The 25182-nt window shown below is 44.4% G+C and overlaps 1 protein-coding gene across 7 annotated transcripts in view; it reads right to left on the reverse strand.

The window, feature by feature from the left end:
- Positions 1-25182, reverse strand: part of qtc (quick-to-court) — a 398802-nt gene that overhangs the window by 169496 nt on the left and 204124 nt on the right. The gene's annotated exons all lie outside the window — the stretch shown is intronic.

A 25182-nucleotide genomic window follows, 5' to 3' on the forward strand; every position in this document is an offset into this window, starting at 1 on the left:
CCCAGTCTCTGAATAACATGTTTATTTTCCCACTATAATCTACCTTATCCACTACTACATTTGCTTTGCTTTCGTAAATTGAAGTCCAGGATCTTTCCTTAATTCATGATATGAATTAACAAATCTTTAAGGACAATTGTGTTGACAATATATACAATAACACGCCCAAGCTAAACCTATTCATAAAAACAATCACAATATAAATAGTTTAATATTTTTATGTACAAAATAAATACGAAGTTGAAAAACTCATTAAACACAATAATATCTCACCTCTGCCTACATTAGCATTATTCTAATTTTATACTTTCCTCTTAACTACACAAGCTTCAAATACGCTCATTTTAACTTCCTAATCTTAAACCTAAATAAAAATTCAATATTCTTACACTACATTTAGGCAACAGCAGCGCGTTCAGCTCACAAGCCTAAGTACCAAAGTTCAACCCTGACCTAGGTGGCAGGTATGGACAAGTCTCCCAACACATCCTATTGCCTCTCTTACCTAGCAAAAAAAAATAAGTCTAGTTGTTAGCTTAAAGGACATGTGCAACTAAATGTAACTTTTTTGTGGCAACGTTTCGCTCACCAGGAGCTTCGTCAGGCTTGACAAAGCCTGATAAAGTTACTCGACTGTTGTGGGTGGCATCCTGGGGTAGGACCTAAACTAACTAAACTCAAATGACATTAACTTAAAAAGTTAATCACTAACGAGTTTACTAGTTAAGAGGCAAGGTCAGGAGTTAAGACTCCACTCTCACAAACTCAACATTGAGGGCAGCTTTACGTCCTTGCAGCTGGGAGCCACTGACATCATAGCCCTGGTTCAATAAATCAATCATAGCAGTGTTCCTCTCACCCGCTCATCTACAGTGTCAGTGTGCCACGTATTGTGTACCACCAGATAACAGGTCTTTCTACGTATGTGAAGAACACAATATGCGCTTTCATGGCATTAAGAAAATATTTAACCTACTAAAGATTATCAATACGGTCGCTGGTGGATGAAACAGAAGAGCGTAAGAAAGGAGGAACACTGCAACAGGCTTACTGGCCCATGCTAGGCACTTGCAAAAATATTAGCCCAAACCATTGTCAATGCTTCCCAAGCAATAAGTTTTGATGTCGGTGCTAATTTTCCTGCCCGTGCTTTGGATTCCTCAAGACTACAGTGATCACCTACTCCTACGTTAAGGGACTCATTTCCTCGTCTTTCGAATATATAATTCTACTGCTTTCACAGTATATCCTTGAATTGTACTGATAAAGCTACTAGGAGAAATGTCTACAAAGTAAAGATACCCAATTATTCTCGTGTGAAACAGTAAGGCATCTTTATTACGTAACTTTTCGCTTCGAAGAAATTTACCGTAGAGAAGCCCACGCCCAAGACAACCCCAGATGCCAAAATCAAGATTCAAAACCACACCAAAAAACACTACCTCCAGACAAACCCATGTATTGTCTTAACATACCTGTTGGTATATCTCAACATAATATACAGGTTTTGCTACGACCACTACCAGAATACCGGGAAATATGTACGAGTAAGTTTCTTTACACCTGCCCGTGTCTATCTAGTAGAAAATAGGTACCTGGATGATAGCTGATTGTGGGTCGCATCTTGGAGAATACCTAAGGACCCCAGTGGAAATGAGCTTGGCTTTCTTGGGTTACCATGGGTTAATAGCACTCCAGGGATAATAATCTATTATTTCCTCCCTAACAGAATATGATGAAACACGTTTTACTTACAGGAATATGAGCCATCGTTGTCACAGTGATCTGTCACCATCCTGACGTCCTAACCCATGCATGATCTAAGTACAATCGATATTCCGAGCCAAACCGACATCAATCCCACATGAAGGTAAAAAAAAAAAACACCTGACAAATCAAACACCAGGATTCTACATGTTAATCCACCGGCATTAACATGCGCACTTCATGGCTTGGAAAGATGCTGACCTCATCATAAAAGCACTAGTAGTAGTCAAACATACGACGACATGACAGAAAAATATCAGAGCCCCTTCAGCATCACTAATCTCTTAGCCTAACTCACCCTAACTGGACAGACACCTGTACGTAGCCAAAGTCCCCACACCCGACTCTTTAGTCTGACCTTAAAATCTCTACACTTCCCAAGAAAGATTTATGTACGGCACGAAAGTTTGTATATGAAAAGCTCGTCTTGGAGCGGAAGTTTGTCCAACTTGCTCTCTGTTATACGCGTTTTCAAACGACACTGACACTTTTATATTTCATGCCATAGTTGCTCCTCGGGAAAGTGTGGTGGAGGGAGAACACCGAGGGTAGGTAAGAAAGCATTCTTATGAACTACTTTTCTCTCTCGTTACACATTCTACAGTATTGTTTTCATCCAGTTTTATAACAACGATGCACTATTTACAGAAAGGAATTCATTCACTTTTGTAATGTCTTAGAGAATTGCTGAGTAATCATACAGCCACTTCAATCACAGTAATGTTATATAAGGACTGGTCTGTATCAATCTTGGACACGCATATCAGGTAACAATGAACCAACCTTCAACGTGACGAGCTAGCTATATAAGAGAGAGAGAGAGAGAGCTATTTCTCTCTCTCTCGTGGCAGTAATTCTATTAACATCCAGTTTCCATTTTGGGGCCATCCTAAGTCTATTTTAAACTATGACCTTTAATATTGATTGAATAACTTTGGGTTATATACGGAGAGAGACTTATGGTCATCCCTAGTACATACTGCTGCTTCTCTTGGGGAAATACCTGAAAATTAAACATTTTAACAATGTGATTAATTTCATATATTATTTAACGAGTATTGACACTGAAATAAAGGTGTGACCACCACAGGGGTCAGTAAATCTTAGCGGCACTGACAAAGGACTACTATGCTGTGGAAGTTATTGTGATGGATGTAGTTGGCTCACAGCCAATGTGATGTCTAGTGAATTTATCTAAGAAGTGGTGAGTAGGGAAGGGCGATCCCGACCCCATCCTCAACTTCACTAGTGTTGAAGTTGGGGAAACTTGGGGAGGGGGGGGGGGGACAAGGAAGATCACGACGACGACCACCAACACCGGGGCGAGGGGGATCTACCAGAAGGGTACTCCGGGGATTAACGCCCCTGGGGACCGATCCACGACCAGACCTCCCGTTGGGTCAGGGCCTGATCAACCACGCTGTTACTGCTGGCCGCACATAGTTCAAAGTACGAACCCCAGCCCGACTGATCCGGCACGGACTAAGCTCCCTCTTGAAGGCAGCCAGGGACCTATTGGTAATTCCCCTTATGCATGGTGGGAGGCTGTTGAACAGTTTTGGGCCCCGGACACTTAAGTGTTTTATCTTAATGTACCAATGGAGACCCTACTTTTCAATGGAGAGTATTTTGTACCGCCTGCCCAGTCTTTTACTTTCGGACGGAGTGAGTGAGTGAGTGTGTGAAATCTCTCTCGCCTGCGTCCCAGCGAGTACAAGTCAAGGGAAGAGGGGGATATCACCAACACCGGGGACAAAGGGGGGCATCACCAACACCGGGGACAAAGGGGGGCATCACCAACACCGGGGACAAAGGGGGGCATCACCAACACCGGGGACAAAGGGGGGCATCACCAACACCGGGGACAAAGGGGGGCATCACCAACACCGGGGACAAAGGGGGGCATCACCAACACCGGGGACAAAGGGGGGCATCACCAACACCGGGGACAAAGGGGGGCATCACCAACACCGGGGACAAAGGGGGGCATCACCAACACCGGGGACAAAGGGGGGCATCACCAACACCGGGGACAAAGGGGGGCATCACCAACACCGGGGACAAAGGGGGGCATCACCAACACCGGGGACAAAGGGGGGCATCACCAACACCGGGGACAAAGGGGGGCATCACCAACACCGGGGACAAAGGGGGGCATCACCAACACCGGGGACAAAGGGGGGCATCACCAACACCGGGGACAAAGGGGGGCATCACCAACACCGGGGACAAAGGGGGGCATCACCAACACCGGGGACAAAGGGGGGCATCACCAACACCGGGGACAAAGGGGGGCATCACCAACACCGGGGACAAAGGGGGGCATCACCAACACCGGGGACAAAGGGGGGCATCACCAACACCGGGGACAAAGGGGGGCATCACCAACACCGGGGACAAAGGGGGGCATCACCAACACCGGGGACAAAGGGGGGCATCACCAACACCGGGGACAAAGGGGGGCATCACCAACACCGGGGACAAAGGGGGGCATCACCAACACCGGGGAGAGGGAAAGAATGATCACCACAACCATCCGTTTTACACTAGAGGGAAGAGCAGGTAGCTTGTTTTCTATCAAATTAACACTTGTGTTAATGTGGCCAACTTCAGTAAACAAAACTGGTCGAGGCTTTGATCAACCTCTCCGTCACACATCAACCATAACACTGGCGCCTCACACGTCAATGAACCATTTACTAAAATAGATTACGAACAAATAGCGGGTAATATATCTATACATTCGTGAAAGGCGTCTGACTGGTCAAGACATGATTAAAAGTTGTCTGTGTGATCAAGATACTTGCCTCTTGATATCTGTTTAAAAAATTACCCACTGATGGAAGCAGCTGTAAATATATTGCAATGACCCATTGATGTTGATATTCTATTTGCCTGATGAACCTTTAGTAATGTGCACACATTTACGAAATTTAGTATTTTTTTTTTTTTGTATATCACAGAAAATACTTTTAATGTTGACAATATTTACATATACATCTCTACAAAGTATTGGAAAACAGTACTTATACACTAATATTTAATTGTCATTCTACCGTTATTTAACGTTTAAATGTTTTCAGACTACGCTATAACAAAGGTACATTTGCCTATTCAATACCTACCCAGCAATAGTATATTTGAAGCGCTAAATTCGTATGGGTCACTCAGCACAAGCGGAGGTGGTTCCAGTCTTAGTCTGTTGACGTTCTCTCATCTAACTAGCTGGCCAGCCAGCTTCACTCGCCAGTACAACAATGAGAGCAAACAAACAGTGTTGTCCAGCAGGTATCTGTACACACATTTTGCTGGGCTACAGATCAAATGTATCATGAATTATAACTGGTATACAAAACAGACACGATGATTGAGACGGGCAACACTTGTCTATCTTTAATGACGAAAAGTTTCCCTTGCGTTGCAGGCTTTATCAGGCGAATACAGAGCTTTTAATTCGTCTCTGTGTTCGACTGAAGAAGCTTACAGCACGGGCGAAACATATCAATTAAGACTGCTAAATGTTGAACATGTTATACACATCACAAAACTATAACTTTCTTGTTAAGGTTCTTTAACCGTCCAGGGTTAACCATCGGGACGCAACAGTCACGAGAAAACATGTTAATCACTACACCAGGTTAATCACTACACCAGGTTAATCAATACACCACGTATTAATCACTAAACATTAATTATTACACATTAATCACTACACCACATGCGACATAAAACAGGAGAGCAGCTCTAGTGCGCAGCAACACAGCTACAGCTGCAGCAAACGTTACCTTTGTTTCCCTGTCATTTCATTAAACGTCAGGAGAAAGACGGGGAAAGGTTTCGTTTAAAAAAAATGGTTAAAACATGAAAATACGATGCAAATTGATTTAGAAAAACACGTGAACAAACACTAGGACATATTTATTAGGAAACATTTTGGTCCTGGGGACCTTGATCACCTCTAACCGTTAGAAGTTATCAAGGTCTCAGGACCGAAACGTTTTCTATGCCGCAGTGTTTGTTCACGTCTCTTTCGAAACCATAATATTCCATATTTTACACACACACACACACACACACACACACACACACACACACACACACACACACACACACACACACACACACACACACACACACACACACACACACAACTGGAAGCTGAAGACTCAGACGAGTCACAGAGACGTTAGGAAGTATTTCTTTAGTCAGAGTCGTCAGGAAGTGGAATAGCCTAGCTAGTGAAGTAGTGGAGGTAGGAACCATACATAGTTTTAAGAAGAGGTATGACAGCTCAGGAAGCAGAGAGGGAGAGGACCTAGTAGCGATCAGTGAAGAGGCGGGGGCAGGAGCCGAGTCTCGACCCCTGCAACCACAATTAGGCGAGTACACAAAACGGGCCTAGTGTCTAATCGACATGTGCCTAGGATAAAATGGTAACTAACACATGAAAATCCTGCGTCACAAACCTACTGGAGTTTTATGATAAGGTAACGGAAGTAAGACACGAGGGGTGGATAGACTGCATTTTCTTGGACTGCAAGAAAGCCTTCGATACAGTTCTTCACAAGAGGCTAATGCAAAAGCTAGAGGATCAGGCACGCATAACAGGAAAGGCACTGCAATGGATCAGAGAGTATCTGACAGGCAGGCAACGAGGAGTAATGGTATGTGACGAGGTGTCAAGAGTGGGCGCCTGTGCCGAGCGGGGTTCCACAGGGGCCAGTCCTAGGACCTGTGCTTTTTTTGGTACATGTGAATGATATAACGGAAGGGATAGACTCAGAAGTGTCCCTGTTTGCAGATGACGAAGTTAATGAGAATTAAATCGGATGAGGATCAGGCAGGACTACAAAGAGACCTGGACAGGTTACAAGCCTGGTCCAGCAAATGGCTCCTTAAATTTAACCCCGCCGAATACAAAGTCATGAAGATCGGGGAAGGGCAAAGAAGACCGCAGACAGAGTATAGTCTAGGTGGCCAAAGACTGCAAACCTCACTCAAGAAAAAAGATCTTGGGGTGAGTATAATACCGAACACGTCTCCAGAGGCACACAACCAGATAACTGCTGCAGCATATAGGCTCCTGGCAAACCTAAGTACAGCGTTCCGATACCTTAGTAAGGAATCGTTCAAGACTCTCTACACCGTGTACGTCAGGCCCATACTGGAGTATGCAGCACCAGTTCGAAACTCGCACTTGGCCAAGCACATCAAGAAATTAGAGAAAGTACAAAGGTTTGCAACAAGACTAGTCCCAGAGCTAAGGGGATTGTCCTACGAAGAAAGGTTAAGGGAAATCGGCCTGATGACACTCGAGGACAGGAGGGTCAGGGGAGACATGATAACGTCATATGAAACACCGAGGAATTGACAAGGTGGACAAAGACAGGATGTTTCAGAGATGGGACACAGAAACAAGGGGTCACAATTTGAAGTTGAAGACACTGATGAGTCAAAGGGATGTTAGGAAGTATTTCTTCAGAGTTGTCAGGAAGGGGAATAGCCTAGAAAGTGACGTAGTGGAGGTAGGAACCATACATCGTTTTAAGACGAGGTTTGATGAAGCTCGTGGAGCAGGGAGAAGAACCAGTAGCAATCAGTGAAAAGGCGGGGCCAGGAGCCATGAATCGACCCCTGCAACCACAAATAGACGAGTACGTACGTACGTACGTACGTACGTACGTACACACACACACACACACACACACACACACACACACACACACACACGAGGACAGGAGGGCTAGGGAAGACATCATGACATACAAAATACTGCGTGGAATAGACAAGGTGGACAGATAGGATGTTCCAAAGAGGGGACACAGAAACAAGGTCACAATTGGAAGTTAAAGACCCAGATGAGTCAAAGGGATGTTAAGAGGTATTTCTTTAGTCAGAGTAGTCAGGAAGTGAAACAGCCTAGCAAGTGAGGTAGTTGAGGCAGGAACCATACATAGCTTTAAGATGAGGTATGATAAAGTTCATGGAGCAGGGAGAGAGGACCTAGTAGCACTCGGTGAAAACGCGGGGCCAGGAGTTGAGTCTCGACCCCTGCAACCACAATTAGGAGAGTGTACACACACACATTATATATATTATATAATATGAACGCTACAATAATGGACTGTTTACATAATTGTTTACAATGGTAATAACCTTCAGTGTTACGTAGCCAATACTGTAACAATGGAGTATTACAATGCTGTTAACGTCCACCAGTGTTACACAGCCAGTGTTGTTTACAATGATGGTAACTTCCACAATGAGTGGTAGACAAAGGTTTTCCGTCTAATAATGTACACAATGTTTCTAGCCTTGCCAACTTGGCCAGTAAGACAAGTTAAAATATGTTGATGGTACCAGGGAACGAAAGAGGCAGGGAGAGGGGAGAGGGGAGAGGAAAGGGAGGCAGGGAGAGGGGAGAGGAAAGGGAGGCAGGGAGAGGGGAGAGGAAAGGGAGGCAGGGAGAAGGGAGAGGAAAGGGAGGCAGGGAGAGGGGGAGGAAAGGGAGGCCGGGAGAGGGGAGAGGATAGGGAGGCAGGGAGAGGAAAGGGAGGCAGGGAGAGGAAAGGGAGGCAGGGAGAGGAAAGGGAGGCAGGGAGAGGAAAGGGAGGCAGGGAGAGGACAGGGAGGCAGGGAGAGGAAAGGGGGGCAGGGAGAGGGGGGAGGAAAGGGAGAGGGGAGAGGAAAGGGAGGCAGGGAGAGGAAAGGGGGGCAGGGAGAGGAAAGGGGGCAGGGAGAGGAAAGAGGCAGGGAGAGGAAAGGGAGGCAGGGAGAGGAAAGGGAGGCAGGGAGAGGGGGAGGAAAGGGAGGCAGGGAGAGGAAAGGGGGGCAGGGAGAGGAAAGGGGGGCAGGGAGAGGGGGGAGGAAAGGGAGGCAGGGAGAGGAAAGGTGGGCAGGGAGAGGGGGGAGGAAAGGGAGGCAGGGAGAGGAAAGGGAGGCAGGGAGAGGAAAGGGAGGCAGGGAGAGGAAAGGGAGGCAGGGAGAGGAAAGGGAGGCAGGGAGAGGAAAGGGAGGCAGGGAGAGGAAAGGGAGGCAGGGAGAGGAAAGGGAGGCAGGGAGAGGAAAGGGAGGCAGGGAGAGGGTCACAGTATTCATTATACTGCAATAAAATATCTCCCATAAAACAAAGTACAGTAAAGACGAGGCCAATATTGCCACGGGGGAAGAAGATAAACAGCAAACAAGAGTCAATAAAGAGATGGAGGAGGCAACACCAACACCACACATCTGTCTCGCTCCTAAAATAACACAAGTTAGGATTACGCCACAACTGTCATGACCTTCTACCTGACCTTTACAGAGCCAGGGTAGAGTGAATGAAGGTAGGCTCCCATGCTATCAACCTGACCTTTACAGAGCCAGGGTAGAGTGAATGAAGGTAGGCTCCCATGCTATCATCTACCTGGCCTTTACAGAGCCAGGGAAGAGTGAAGGTAGCCTCCCATGCTATCATCATCTACCTGACCTTCACAGAACCAGGGAAGAGTGAAGGTAGCCTCCCATGCTGTGCTAGTCTTACGCTAAGAAACCTAGGAAGGGATCTGAAAATTGATAGAGCGCTAGAATCAAAAGCTCTCAGAGCTCTATGCTACAGAAGTTATCACACTCGTTCACACACGCACCTGGAAAATAAAGGTAACCCAGGTAAAAACCTTAAGTTAACCCAGACAAACGCCAAAAACACCTAAGATGTGAAAAATACTTATAATAAGAACACTACTGGAAGTGTTTCTAGTTGCTAATGGTAGCAAGGACGCTGCTGATGGCTGTATGAATTCCTTTCAACAATAAAAAAAAAAAACTCTGCAATTTCAATGCACTAAGTGAATGTTTTTATAGTATTTACACTAAAAAGCAATAACTATCAAACAGAGGAGACCGTGGCGATAACGTGGATTGTGCGTTACCTGAGGGAGTCTTCAAAGCAGGTGCTGAGATAGCGTGATCACAACTACTCTTCCAGCACATCAAACCTATAATCATGAGAGTGGAAACTGTAATCCACCTGTGGACTGGACATCCCTGTCATTTGCAGTGTGATCTAGTTCTTACCTGTTACCATCATTCCCAGTGACTGTCCACAGCTCTTCATAGATAAATTCAAAATCAGTAAGATAAGATTTTGTTCCGATTTTTAACCCCGGAGAGTTAGAAAGTCAGTGCGTCATCGAGGACTGTCTTATTTTTATTGTGGTCCTTAAATCTTGTCCCCCAGGATGCGCCCCACACCAGTCTATTAACACCCAGGTGCCTACCTACTTGTTAGGTGAATGAGGACAGCAGGAATAAGGAAATGCGTCCAATGTTTCCACCCGGCCGGGGACTGAATCACGGACACTGAAGCGAGAGCGTTGCCTACCAGGCCACTGGGCACCGTAATAATTTTAAATCCTATCCCCTATATTATCAGTACGCCAAATTTGCCGAGTTTGTGAGAGGGCGAACAACAAGATCGAAACTACGTTACGCTAGCCCTCTACTCCTCAGATGCTTACCTGGAGCCTACCTGGAGGATATTCTGGAGATCAACGCCCCGGCGGCCTGGTCCATGACCAGGCCGCCCAGTGGATCAGGGAGTGACGATTAGGACATGTGAAACAGTTGGGCATCTTTATTATTGAAACGTTTCGCCTACACAGTAGGCTGCTTCTAATACACAGGAAGTAAAGTAGGAGGAGAGACGTCAAGACTATGCAATCAGTCCATCACCCTTGAAGACAGTCTTGACGTGGTCAGTCCGTCAGCCTTGAGAAGAATTCTGCAGCTTCTGATGCCACCTCTGTATTCGACTGAAGAAGCCTGCTGTGTAGGCGAAACGTTTCGGAATAAAGAAAACTGTTGCACAAGTGTCATATTTACCAACTTATCGGGATTGTATACTATTATCATATTCACTAACACATTTACAGCATCATAATCAACAGTTGCTGACGTGACCAATTCATCCTCGTAATGCATAAATCACAAAACAGGTAAAACTATTTAAAAACTGATTTTCACATTCCGTAACCCACGTCCGTAATTCATTAGGTGCCGTCAGCAGTGTCAGCAAATTTAGATGAAATGGGGTAATATCCTTACCAGTTATGTAGAAAAAGATACCGAGTTGTTAGATCTTTGATGAGTTCGGAGTTTTTTTCTACTCCTGGAGCCAGTCTTGGGCCAGGCTCGTCTGGTCCTTGCCTGGTCAACCAGGCTGTTGCTGCTGGCGATCCGTTGACCCACATATACATCACAGCCTGGTTGAGCTGGTGAACATACTTCTGTATTTGTCCCAGCAGAGTTTCCGATATCTTCTGGTAAGATGTTGAATAGTCTGGGGGCCACGGACGATGATACAGTGTTCTCTTATTGTGCCCACGGCGTCTTCGTTTTTCACTGGGTTTATGTTGCACTTCCTCCCATCTCTCTCACTTCAGTACGTTACAACAGTGAGCAGATTTGGGACAAGGCCCTTAAGTACTTTCTAGCAATATATTATGCATACCATCTCTTTCTATTACACACACGCACACAATATAATATATATATATATATATATATATATATATATATATATATATATATATATATATATAAGCTTAGCTATCTTCATCTCTCTAGCCTGCTATCGCTCCCGTTAATACACATTTAAGATAAAGGCTTTCCCGTAAACGGGTCGTAAACAATATCTGTTCCAGCTCTAATGTTTCTCGTACCCTGAACGGGGCCGTGAGACCTGAGCAATATTCCAAATGAGAGAGCACAAGAGAGATGGAAAGTATCACCACTGACATTATTTAGCTTGTTTTGAAAGTTCTAATTGTCCATCTTTGACAGAAAGGTCAGCCGACGTAATTATTCCCGTCTTTCATGTGTTCCTTTCGTTGTATTTGGCGATCCTCTTGACATCTGTATACAGAGTCCCTTTAGGTTCATATTTTCCGTACCTAAGCAGCTGGAACTTATCACCACTGAACGAACGTCATGTTCTCCACAGCACACTAGAAAATCCTGCTTGTAGTGTCCTGCAATTTTTCAGAGTCTTCTACTAAAGTGACTTTGATACTTATTTTAGTGTCATCTGCAAATGATGGTGCAAAACTGTGATGGGCGTTATCTACGTTTGCTGTGAAGGCAAACGGTAGAGGTACCAGGATAGTGCACTGGAGTACCGAGATTTTTACCTCTTTGATGCTGGATTTTGCTCTGTTTACTACAATTGTGTTGTGTGTCAAACATTAAAATCCACCTGCCTACTTCCCCGTAATGCGTATGGCCCTCATTTTGAGTGCTATCACCCAGTGATCGCATTTGTCAAGTGCCTTTGCAAAATCTCTCTAAATCACATCTGGGTTTTGGTTTTCTTCCAACGCCTCCGAAATTCTGTCTCAGTGGTTCAGCTGCGACAGGCATGATCGTCCAGTTCTAAAACCGTGTTAGTTTGGGTTATGCAGATTGTGCTGCTCCATGAAGTTTGTAACGCCACTCTTTCAAAGATATTTATAATGCGAGAAGTTGGGACTACTGGTTTGTAATTTCTAGCTAGTGCTCTATTACCTCCCTGCATTCTTAAGTTTTTTTATAATTCATCAAGATCTAGGCTTTCTCTCCAAAGAATACTGACGGCTCGTGCTAGTGGTGATTGCACCGTTTTATAAATAGGGAATTCCATGTATCTGGTCCAGGTGCTGAGTGACTGGACATGTTTTTAATTTCTTTTTTCGAATTCTATGGGATTAGTACTAATGTCAGTTAGTTGGTCTCCGCGACCTTCCTGTGAAATGAGAATGCAGAAACCTGCCATTTAGTAGGTACACTACAGAGCCCATAATATAGTTCCATAACTAACAATCGAATTTCTAATAATTATGAGAACACTTGGCGAGAAAAAAAAGATAAAAAGAATCTAGAAACGTATTTCCAAAATAGCGTAAAAAACAACGTTATATATATAATCAGAGGTGACCTTGAGTGAGTTAACACTGACTAGCCTTGAGCATGCAGGGAGCCAATACGTGGCGGTGCTCCAGGGAATATGGAGCCCCTGACAGCGCTCTACATCATGCCTGGCGAGCGCTTCACGCCAGAATAATCTCCACCAAGACAGTTTCCAACCAACAATTTCGGAATGATTTTGGCGGAACTAATGCAGCTGCATTACCAATATTTTTATTCACGAATACTATATATTTATTAATACAATTGTGTGCTGTCTTTATCTGTGAGTTTCAGTTATTTGCTCAGTTATTAAATACATCTACATCTTTCCCAGAACAAAGACAGAGGCTTTGAAGAGGAAAGTGCACAACCATTTCTTACAGGTACTTGATCAGCCAGACTGTTGGCTATGTAGGCCTGCGGTCCACTAAGCACCAACAACTTAGTTGTTGGTGCTTAGCGTGGAATAACCCTAGAAACCTGTCACAGGTGTATCATACTTATACCATCGGAGACTTTAATGGACCTTCCTCAATTAAGAGTCGAGAACACTTTCTTTACAATAATGAATATATATTATGAATGAAGGTGAAGTCTTCCACCAACACTCCCTCTCCCTCTCTCTCTCTGTAACTCTCCCTCCCTGTGTCCACAAGTCTTCCTCTTACACTGTGTAAGTGAATATCACATTATTCTGCTGTCTGCATTCCCCTGTACATCATGCCTCTCTTCCCCTCCCCCTCCCCCTCCCTCCCTTCCCCCCCTGCTCAATTGTACTCATCCATACAACCAAATCACATTTTTCTAATTTGCAGGAAAAAATTGTTGTGACTATCACCAAGGCAAACAAGGTCCAGCCTTATTATACGAAAAAAAAAAAGTTTCAAATAAGCGCCTAAGTCTGAGAAAATAAACTTTTCTGGCTGAATAATGTCCTGAGAAACATTGTGTCGCCAACTGTTCTCAAAAAAAAAAAAATATATTAATCTTAATTTAAAAAAAAAATTCCCTACGTCGTCCCGAGAAAATTTGCTGTTATTACATTCATAGAGGGAGCGCTAATCCGTAGGGGGTTATGCAGAGCCTGGGGAATGGAAGGCATCCAGGTTCGGTTCGGTTCGCTCAGACTTCCAACACAAGCGCTCCCAGTAATTTAGATGCCAGTGTGTGTCACTGCCATGTCCTCAAAGATCTGTTAAGTTATACCATGAATTAAAGACAGATCCTAGACTTCATCTTACGAAACAGAGCAAATGCGATAATAACTATGGACAAGGCAGATTATAGTGGGAAAATTAACATATTAGAAGACGGGGGAAACTTGCGTGCCCCTTAAAACCACAGTGTTGACACAGTATTATATTTTTGCGTCCAAGGCGACCTCCTGCTTTTCGCTGGATTTATTTTACAATTCTTCCCAAATATCTGTCTGCAGTAAGACGTTACAGAACCGTGCAGTCTGGAGACCAGGCTCTCAAATATCTACGTATATATTATCAACTAGGCGAGTACAAATAGGAAGCGCATCTGTCTCGCGTTCAGCAGATTGAGGATCGAGCCTCCACCATGTCTTGTGCTGAATGACCCACATGGGTTTAGCACTTAACATGAATTATAATTATTATACGTATATATCGCGTATACCTTCCCCAGTCCAGAGAGTACAATACTAAAATGCATTTTACATAAATTAAGAGGAGAATGACAGTTTCCAGATTATGTCGGCTCTTTTTTGTGAAAGCCGATTCTCAGATTATTCAAGTTAAATTTACTATGCCATCATGTGGTTGTTACTTAGGTACTCTTCCTTGTTTAGGAAAATAATATTTAGCGTATTTTCATTTCCAGTGCCTTTTTTTTTTTATCTGTATTAGTGGCCAAGTGGAGTAGTAATAAATATGATGGTCTGAGGAGTGATGATTATGGAAGATGGAGCAGTAAGGAGAGCTGTACAAGGAGCAGTGATATATATATTTTTTTCGTATTTTTAATAGTTACCAAGCATGCGTCTGTTAATTGTTTACTTGTATAACTATTAGTACAATGTTGTCTATCATCCATTGTACATTTGGAAGACTGAAATTTCCAAGGAGGGGAATGTCTGGCATGGAATTTTTAAGGATTTCAAGGTAGCTAATGCTGTCATCTATTTAGCTTCTGAGCCAGACAAGATCTGAACCACACCTGACCTATGATCTTCAGTTAATGTAATAATACCAGAGAATATGAAATCAAGTGACAGGATATGCTCGATTCTCGCCTGAACGGCACTTCCAATGTAGCTAATAATTCATCGTGTGTAGTCCTGCCCTGTGTATACATGTATATCTGATGGTGTTATGCTCCGTGTACACATGTATATCTGATGGTGTTATGCTCCGTGTACACATGTATATCTGATGAATGGTGTTATGCTCCGTGTACACATGTATATCTGATGAATGGTGTTATGCTCCGTGTACACATGTATATCTGATTGTGTTATGCTCCGTGTACACATGTATATCTGATGAATGGTGTTATGCCCCGTGTACACATGTAATCTGATGAATGGTGTTATGCCCCGTGTACACATGTATATCTGATGAATGGTGTTATGCCCCGTGTACACATGCTCTCTCTCTTACTGACGCATTTTAATTAAAAGCAAAACTATCTGATACATGGTTTATCAATAGTTGCAGGAGAGTGGAACAAGCTGCGTAGCAGCGTTATTGAATAACTCTTTGGATTATCTGTAGGTTACCTGTGGTTGCTTCCGGGGGTCACCTGATTGATCAGACTGTTAGTGCCAGCAGTCCAACGTCTGCAGCACAACCCGGTTGATCAGGAACTGATTTGAGGATCCTGACAAGTTCTCTTGAAAACAGCCAAGGGCCTGTTAGTATTCCCCCTACGCAAAAGGATGTTGAGTGGTGGTTCCTTTGCAGTTACTGAGTGCTTTGTGTACTCGTCCCTCCCCGGCTCTTCCTCGAAGTATGTTGGCACCTTCTGCCAAGCCTGTGATCATGTGTGGTGATTTCGGCGTACATATTTAGCAACAATTCCTTCAGTATCATCCAAGTGTAGATTATCATTCATCATTCTGGTCCACGTTCTAAGGAGTACAGTTCGAGGGACTTCAAGCGCTCCCAGTAATTTAGATGCCAGTGTGTGTGTGTGTGTGTGTGTGTGTGTGTGTGTGTGTGTGTGTGTGTGAGAGTGTGTGAGAGTGTGTGAGAGTGTGTGAGAGTGTGTGAGAGTGTGTGAGAGTGTGTGAGAGTGTGTGAGAGTGTGTGAGAGTGTGTGAGAGTGTGTGAGAGTGTGTGAGAGTGTGTGAGAGTGTGTGAGAGTGTGTGAGAGTGTGTGAGAGTGTGTGAGAGTGTGTGAGAGTGTGTGAGAGTGTGTGAGAGTGTGAGAGAGTGTGAGAGTGTGTGAGAGTGTGTGAGAGTGTGTGAGAGTGTGTGAGTGTGAGAGTGTGTGAGTGTGTGAGAGAGTGAGAGAGTGTGAGAGAGTGAGAGAGTGTGAGAGAGTGTGAGAGAGTGTGAGAGAGTGTGTGTGTGTGTGTGTGTGTGTGTGTGTGTGTGTGTGTGTGTGTGTGTGTGTGTGTGTGTGTGTGTACTCACCTAATTGTACTCACCTAATTGTGGTTGCAGGGGTCGAGACTCGGCTCCTGGCCCCGCCTCTTCACTGATCGCTACTGGATCCTCTCTCTCTCTCTGCTTCTTGAGCTTTGTCATACCTCTTCTTAAAACTATGTATGGTTCCATGGTTCCTGCCTCCACTACTTCACTTGCTAGGCTATTCCACTTGCTGACAACTCTATGACTGAAGAAATACTTCCTAACGTCCCTGTGACTCGTCTGAGTCTTCAGCTTCCAGTTGTGACCCCTTGTCCCTGTGTCCCCTCTCTGGAACATCCTATCTCTGTCCACCTTGTCTATTCCCCACAGTATCTTGTATGTCGTTATCACGTCTCCCCTGACCCTTCTGTCCTCCAGTGTCGTCAGTCCGATTTCCCTTAACCTTTCCTCGTACGACATTCCCTTGAGCTCTGGGACTAGCCTTGTTGCAAACATTTGTACTTTCTCTAACTTCTTGACGTGCTTGACCAGGTGTGGGTTCCAGACTGGTGCTGCATACTCCAGTATGGGCCTAACATACACAGTGTACAGTGTCTTGAACGATTCCTTATTAAGGTATCGGAACGCTATTCTCAGGTTTGCCAGGCGCCCGTATGCTGCAGCGGTTATTTGGTTGATGTGTGCCTCCGGTGATGTGCTCGGTGTTATGGTCACCCCAAGGTCTTTCTCCCTGAGTGAGGTCTGTAGTCTTTGTCCACCTAGCCTATACTCTGTCTGCGGTCTTCTTTGCCCCTCCCCAATCTTCATGACTTTGCATTTGGCTGGAATGAATTAGAGAAGCCAGTTGCTGGACCACATGTCCAGCCTGTCCAGGTCTCTTTGCAGTCCTGCCTCATCCTCATCCGATTTAATTCTTCTCATCAACTTCACGTCATCTGCGAACAGGGACACTTCAGAGTCTATTCCTTCCATCATGTCGTTCACATATATCAAAAATAGCACTGGTCCTAGAACTGACCCCTGTGGGACCCCGCTCGTAACAGGCGCCCACTGTGATACCTCTTCACGTACCATGACTCGTTGCTGCCTCCCTGTCAGGTATTCTCTTATCCATTGCAGTGCCCTCCCTTTTACGTGCGCCTGATCCTCCAGCTTCTGCACTAATCTCTTGTGGGGAACTGTGTCAAAGGCCTTCCTGCAGTCTAGGAAAACGCAATCTACCCACCCCTCTCTCTCGTGTCTTACTTCTGTTACCTTGTCATAAAACTCCAAGAGGTTTGTGATACAAGATTTGCCTTCCATGAACCCATGCTGGTTGTCATTTATAATCTTTTTCCTTTCCAGGTGTTCGACCACTCTCCTCCTGATAATCTTCTCCATGACTTTGCACACAATACATGTCAGACACAGGTCTGTAGTTTAGTAACTCGTTTCTGTTTCCTTTCTTAAATATGGGGACTACATTAGCTGTCTTCCATTTCTCAGGTAGTTGCCCAGTTTCAAGGGATGTGTTGAAGATTGTGGTTAGAGGCACGCACAGCATCTCTGCTCCTTCTCTAAGGACCCATGGGGAGATGTTGTCCGGTCCCATCGCCTTTGAGGTGTCAAGGTCACTTAAGAGCTTCTTCACCTCCTCCTCAGTTGTTCGTATGTCATCCAACACTTGTTGGTATATTCCCTCTTGATGTTCCCTTCTGTGCTGTCTTCCCACAGCCCTTCCTGTCTCTACTGTAAAAACTTCCTTAAATCTCCTGTTCAGCTCCTCACATACCGCCTGATCATTTCTTGTGAGTTCTCCACTTTCTGTCCTTAATCTGATCACCTGGTCTTTGACTGTTGTCTTCCTCCTGATGTGGCTATACAACAGTTTCGGGTCAGTCTTGATTCTCGATGCTATGTCATTTTCATACTGTCGCTGGGCCTCCCTCCTTACCTGTACATACTCATTCCTGGCTCTGCGACTGATCTCCCTATTTTCGTGTGTTCTCTGCCTTCTGTAATTTTTCCATTCTCTATTGCACTTTGTTTTTACCTCCTTACACCGTCGGGTAAACCAGGGGCTCGTTCTGGTCTTCCCGTTGTTACTGTTGCCCTTGGGAATAAACCTTTCCACTGCCTCCTTGCATTTTGTTGTTACATATTCCATCATTTCATTTACTGGCTTTCCTGCCAGTTCTCTGTCCCACTGGACCTCCCACAGGAAGTTCTTCAACCCTATGTAGTCCCCCTCTTTTATAGTCAGGCTTTTCCCATTCAACTCCTGTTATTCTCTCCACTTGCAGCTCTACTATGTATTCAAAGCACAGAACCACGTGGTCGCTAGCTCCTAGGGGACTCTCATACTTGATGTCCTCAATATCTGAGCTGCCCAGGGTGAACACAAGGTCCAATCTTGCTGGTTCATCCTCCCCTCTCACTCTGGTAGTGTCCTTAACATGTTGGTGCATGAGGTTTTCCAGCACCACGTCCAACATCCTGGCTCTCCATGTTTCGGGACCCCCATGTGGTGGATTATACATCACTGCAATGACCACTGTGTTCCCCAGACTGAAGTGTACCTGCTATGTAGTCTCTTTCTCCCGTCCCGTGTGTGTGTGTGTGTGTGTGTGTGTGTGTGTGTGTGTGTGTGTGTGTGAGAGAGAGAGAGAGAGAGAGAGAGAGAGAGAGAGAGAGAGAGAGAGAGAGAGAGAGAGAGAGAGAGAGAGAGAGAGAGAGAGGAGAGAGAGAGAGGAGAGAGAGAGAGAGAGGAGAGAGAGAGGAGAGAGAGAGAGAGAGAGGAGAGAGAGAGAGAGAGAGAGAGAGGAGAGAGAGAGAGAGAGAGAGAGAGAGAGAGAGAGAGAGAGAGAGAGAGAGAGAGAGAGAGAGATGAGAGAGAGAGAGAGAGAGAGAGAGAGGAGAGAGAGAGAGAGAGAGAGAGAGAGAGAGAGAGAGAGAGGAGAGAGAGAGAGAGAGAGAGAGAGAGAGAGAGAGAGAGAGAGAGGAGCGGAGAGAGAGAGAGAGAGAGAGGAGAGCGGAGAGAGAGAGAGAGAGAGAGAGAGAGAGAGAGAGAGAGAGAGAGAGAGAGAGAGCGCTGTGAAGGTTATCACCTTTATATTATAATAAGGTAAAAGGACCCCAATGGAAATAAGTCACTGTGTCTGACTTTTTTAGGTTATCCCAGGTTCTCTACACATATGCTGCTATGTATGATAATTCTATGTAACTGTATTTGTGTGTACCTGAATAAACTAACTTACTTACTCTGCACATTTTGCAGCCCCGCAATTTCTCTCGCCTTGAATATGTCGCTTCGTAACCAGAATCGTATGCACATTTACCGTTATTTTATACAAATATGGTTTATTCACACAAGATAACTTTGTATGGAAAGTAATATCTGATGAGAAATCTGATTTTCATTTAATTCTTTCCAGGTGCCTATTAATCTAAGATCTGTTAAAAGCCCTGTGAAAAAGTCAGTGAGGAGGGTTAAACACCTAACAGTCAAGGATAAATGTGTTATGTAAAGAGTGTGAAATTCTAAATACCTACTTCCTCTCAGTTTTCACCCAGGAAAAGACTAGCGATATTCCTGAAATAATAGATTATGTAGAACAGGATGATGATAAACTATGTACGATTGCGGTAACTAGTGACATGGTCCTCAGACAAATAGAGAAACTAAAACCTAACAAATCCCCAGGCCCTGATGAACTGTTTGTAAGGGTGTTAAAGGAATGTAAAGAGGAACTTAGCATACCTTTGGCTAATGTTTTTAACATGTCACTACAAACTGGCGTAGTGCCTGATAAGTGGAAAATGGCAAATGTAATACCTATTTACAAGACAGGTCCTTGGCTTCGAACTATAGACCAATAAGCCTTACCTCCATAGTGGGAAAATTTATGGAATCAATAATTGCAGAAGCAATTCGTAGCCATCTTGACAGGCACAGATTGATTAATGAATCTCAACACGGTTTTACAAAGGGGCGTTCCTGTCTTACGAATTTACTAACTTTTTTCATTAAGGTGTTTGAGGAGGTAGATCATGGTAATGAATATGATATTGTGTATATGGACTTCAGTAAGGCTTTCCATAGAGTTCCACACCAGAGGTTATTGAGGAAACTTAGGGCACACGGAATAGGAGGAAAAATTTTTTCCTGGGTAGAGGCATGGCTGACAAATAGACAGCAGTGTGTTTGCATAAATGGGGAGAAATCGGAATGGGGGCACGTCACAAGCGGTGTTCCTCAGGGGTCAGTGTTGGGCCCGTTGTTGTTCACAATTTACATAAACGACATAGATGAGGGAATAAATAGCGACATGAGCAAATTTGCTGATGACACCAAAATAGGCCGTCCAATTCATTCTAATGAGGACATTAGAGCACTCCAGGATGATTTGAATTGACTGACGCAATTGTCGGAGAAGTGACAGATGCAGTTTAATATTGTGCTAGACAGGTATACAATACCGACAAGATGAGAGTTAAGACACTTGTGCAAGAATCTGTATTGATAAAGCCACTGGATGGCGAAACGTCTACAATAAAGATAACCAGATGTTGCACAAGTGTCTTAACTCTCATCTTGTCGGTATTGTATACCTGTCTTGCACAACTTGTCAGGCACTGCAACTTCATGGTATCTTGATTCAGAGGACATCTACATGACCATCTTCACGACTTCTACAACTAGCCCATCAGTTTGGGAAGGACCTACTTCCACTGGGGAATCCCGCCTACCAGTGACTATGCCCTAGTCTGCTACACGTCCCTATTCACTGACGCCTATATAAGCGCCAGTCTCCTTACCTAGGTCAGATATTGTTTTGCTAAACAGTACCTGCCTCAAAGCCCCTCAACGTATCCGTCCTTATGGTTATACTGCACTACAGTCCCCCTATGATCCCTATGATCCCCACGATGGGGTTGCTATCCTTATCAAATCCAACATAAAACACGATTTTCTCCCAATCCCTTTTATTCACCAACACTGTCTTGTAGTCAGAATACACACCCACCTTGGTCCCTTTATCTTTTTCACCACCTATGCTAGCCCAAACACTATTCTCAACATACACGATCTTTCCTTAGTCTTCAACTACACCAACATACCTACTAGCTGACATGAATGCCAATCACACCGCCTTTCATCACACTAGTAACAACCAACTTGGTCACCAATTACTCAACTTCACAAACCATTAACACCTAATTCATCTCGGCCCAGACTTCAACACCTTCTACAACCACACGGGCCAAGGCAAACCAGACATCATTCTGGCAAACTGAGCCAGCTCTCTATTTCAACACTACATCTCACCTGGCCCTATTACAGGCTCTGATCACATCCCAGTCATCTTACACATCTCCTCCAACCCTATCCTCATTCCAACCACACCTTCCTTCTCCTACAAGAACGCTGACTGGGATGCTTTCAAACAACACAGACAATATTAACCTCACCTGTGACTACAACAAACCTATCTCTGACATCGATACTCAACTTGATCTCATCCAGGACACCATTATACAAGCAGCCAACATCGCAATACCAAAGAAAACTCGCACCACTCGTTATTCCTTCAAACCGTCACTCAGAACAAGAAGACTAATTATCTGCTACCACAACCGCTTCCTCTACAACACACACAGATTTAATCAAGTCCGATTAGATCTCACTTACCTTAGAAACAACATTTTACACAGCCTAGACCAAGACCACAACAATCACTGGTCACAACTAATACAACAAGCAGACAAACAGTGTATTAAAAACACTAAAGCCTTCTGGAACTATCAAAAAAATCAGCGGCACAACTCCCACCAACAAATTCAAACACATCACTCACAACAACAACACACACATCTCAGACCCGCAGGCTGCTACCAATATCTTCAAACACATCTGGGAGAACATCTTCCACCCTCACCCACCTCACCCTAACGTTATACAACACATTCAGAACAGAACACTGCACACACACAAGAAACAACACCAGATAGCCACATACATCTAGACTCTCTTACCTCCTCCCAAGAACTCGACACCCCTTTCACCAACACAGACATTAAAACTCTCCTCAGACACCTTCCTTCCAAGGCTCTTGGTGCCTCTGGCCTAAACCATATTATCCTAAAACACATTCCTATCATTACTGCCTACACAAACCTCCTCAATGCCTCTGGATACTTCCCTTCCCTCTTCAAAGTTGCTACTGCTATCCTCCTTCCTAAACCCAATAAAGACCACTCTGATCCTAGAAACTATCGCCCTATCAGCCTCCTCGAAACTTTAGGAAAACTCTTTGAAAAACTCATTAATCATCGCCTTCGCAGATACCTGGAACACAATTCTCTACTTTCTGATGGCCAGTTTGGCTTCAGAACACACAGATCCACACAGGATGCCATTAACATCATTCTCAACTACATCCACTTAAACACAAAAACAAAAACAGGACAGCCCTGGTTGCAAAAGACGTTGAAAAAGCTTTTGACACTGTCTGGCACCAAGGGCTCAAGTACAAACTCTGCAGTAACTTTAACCTGACTCTCACTACTCAAACTCCTCTGCAACTTCCTAGACGGCCGCACCATGAGAATCAAATTCCAAGGCTGTTACTCTGACTACTTCACACTAAATGCCGGAGTACCCCAGGGATCTGTCCTCTCCCCTACCCTCTACATTTTATACACTAACGACATTCCAACACCTGTATACCACAACTCCATCACACTAGCCTATGCAGACGACATTACACAACTAATCACTCATGCCAATATAGATACACTCACACACAAAACACAAAATGAGGTGGACAGGATAGCCATCTGGGAACAAAAATGGAGGATCAAAACCAATGCAGCTAAATCCAGCATTACGTATTTTAACTACAGGAAACGTGATCCTCCATTACCTGTCGAGCTCAGAACAGCTGACACCCGCACTTACATCCCCATCACACAATCTGTCACTGTCCTTGGCGTTAATCTTGACTACCTTCTTCGTTTACACGGACACATTCACTCAAGGCATGCAATAGCTAGTAAGGCTCTTGCGGGCCTCTACAAGCTGAAACATGCCTCTCAACGCACCAAACTACACCTCTACAATTCCCTAATACGTCCTCTGATAACTTACTCTCCTCTAGCCCTCTCTCTTGCAGCAAAAACAAACTTACTTAAACTGCAGCGTGTCCAGAACAAGGCACTGCGCTGGGTGCTTGATGTCAGATGGGAGGACTTCGCCACAAGCGAGTCTCTCCATGCCCAATTAGACATCCCTGCACTGAATCTGTACTGGAAGACGCTCAGTGATAGATAGACAAACTTGAGACACGACATCACTACTGGGCCTCTCTCCTTGAAGACATTCGCAGACCCACAAACCAACACAACCTTTTCTACTCCTTGCATGATCCTGCTCCTAACCCTATTTACAAATAACCTTGGATTCGCTGACAGGTACCATTCTCTGACCCACGTTCGCCTTAGCTTTTGGGTTAAGACGTGACTCAGTTCTACACTCCTCTCTAGCGCTAAACGTCGCATGTCCCTTCCTCCCCGCTCACCCCACGGGAGTCCCAACAGAAGAGGCTGAATTTCTCTTCTCAATATCTGTCCCACGATCGCCTTCGCTGCTGGGTTAAGCCCTGGCTCTATTTCTACGACTAAGAACACTCCTCTCCAGCACTATTCTTCGTCTGTCCCGTCTTCCCCGCTCATCCCATTTGGGATCTTACCTGAACTTTCGTTCGTTCGTTACCTGTGCTTCAGAATCTCTACAACCACGTTGCTGTAAACACCACCTTCAAGCTGAGGGACTGATTACCTCATCTTTTGTACATAGTTCTGTTTTCTAATTATGTCCAAGAATCTGTATTGATAAAGCCACTGGATGGCGAAACGTCTACAATAAAGATAACCAGATGTTGCACAAGTGTCTTAACTCTCAGTTTAATATTGACAAATGCAAAGTTCTAAATGTTGGACAGTTAAATAACCATGCCACATATAAACTAAATAATGTAGATCTTAATACTACTGATTGCAAAAAGGATTTACGAGTTCTGGTTAGCAGTAACCTAAAACCAAGACAACAGTGCATTAGTGTTCGCAATAAAGCTAACATAAGAACATAAGAACGAAGGAACACTGCAGAAGGCCTACTGGCCCATGCGAGGCAGGTCCAAGTCTCCTACCGGCTTAAGCCAATGCACCCAACCTAGTCAGGTCAGGTCACATTGACTTAAGGGAGGAACACGGCAACCGACCTGGTAGCTCAAGCTATCAGGTCCAACTCACACCCACCCACATCCACTCATGTATTTATCCAACCTATTTTTAAAGCTACACAACGTTCTGGCCTCTATAACTGTACTAGGGAGTTTGTTCCACTCATCCACAACTCTATTACCAAACCAGTACTTTCCTATATCCTTCCTGAATCTGAATTTTTCCAACTTAAAACCATTGCTGCGAGTCCTGTCTAGGCTAGATATTTTCAGCACACTATTTACATCCCCTTTATTTATTCCTGTCTTCCATTTATACACCTCAATCATATCACCCCTAATTCTACGTCTTTCTAGAGAGTGCAGATTCAGGGCCCTTAGTCTATCCTCATAGGGAAGGTTTCTGATACATGGGATCAACTTTGTCATCCTTTGTACATTTTCCAGAGAATTTATATCCATTCTGTAATACGGTAACCAAAACTGTGCAGCATAATCTAAATGAGGCCTAACCAAGGATGTATAGAATTGAAGAACAACCTGAGGACTCCTATTATTTATGCTTCTTGATATGAAGCCAAGGATTCTATTAGCTTTATTGCGAACACTTATGCACTGTTGTCTTGGTTTCAGATTACTGCTAACCAGAACTCCTAAATCTTTTTCGCAATCCGTAATATTAAGATCTACATTATTTAGTTTATATG

The sequence above is a fragment of the Cherax quadricarinatus genome, chromosome 28 (assembly GCF_038502225.1).
Source record: "Cherax quadricarinatus isolate ZL_2023a chromosome 28, ASM3850222v1, whole genome shotgun sequence".
Classification (NCBI taxonomy): Eukaryota; Metazoa; Arthropoda; class Malacostraca; order Decapoda; family Parastacidae; genus Cherax; species Cherax quadricarinatus.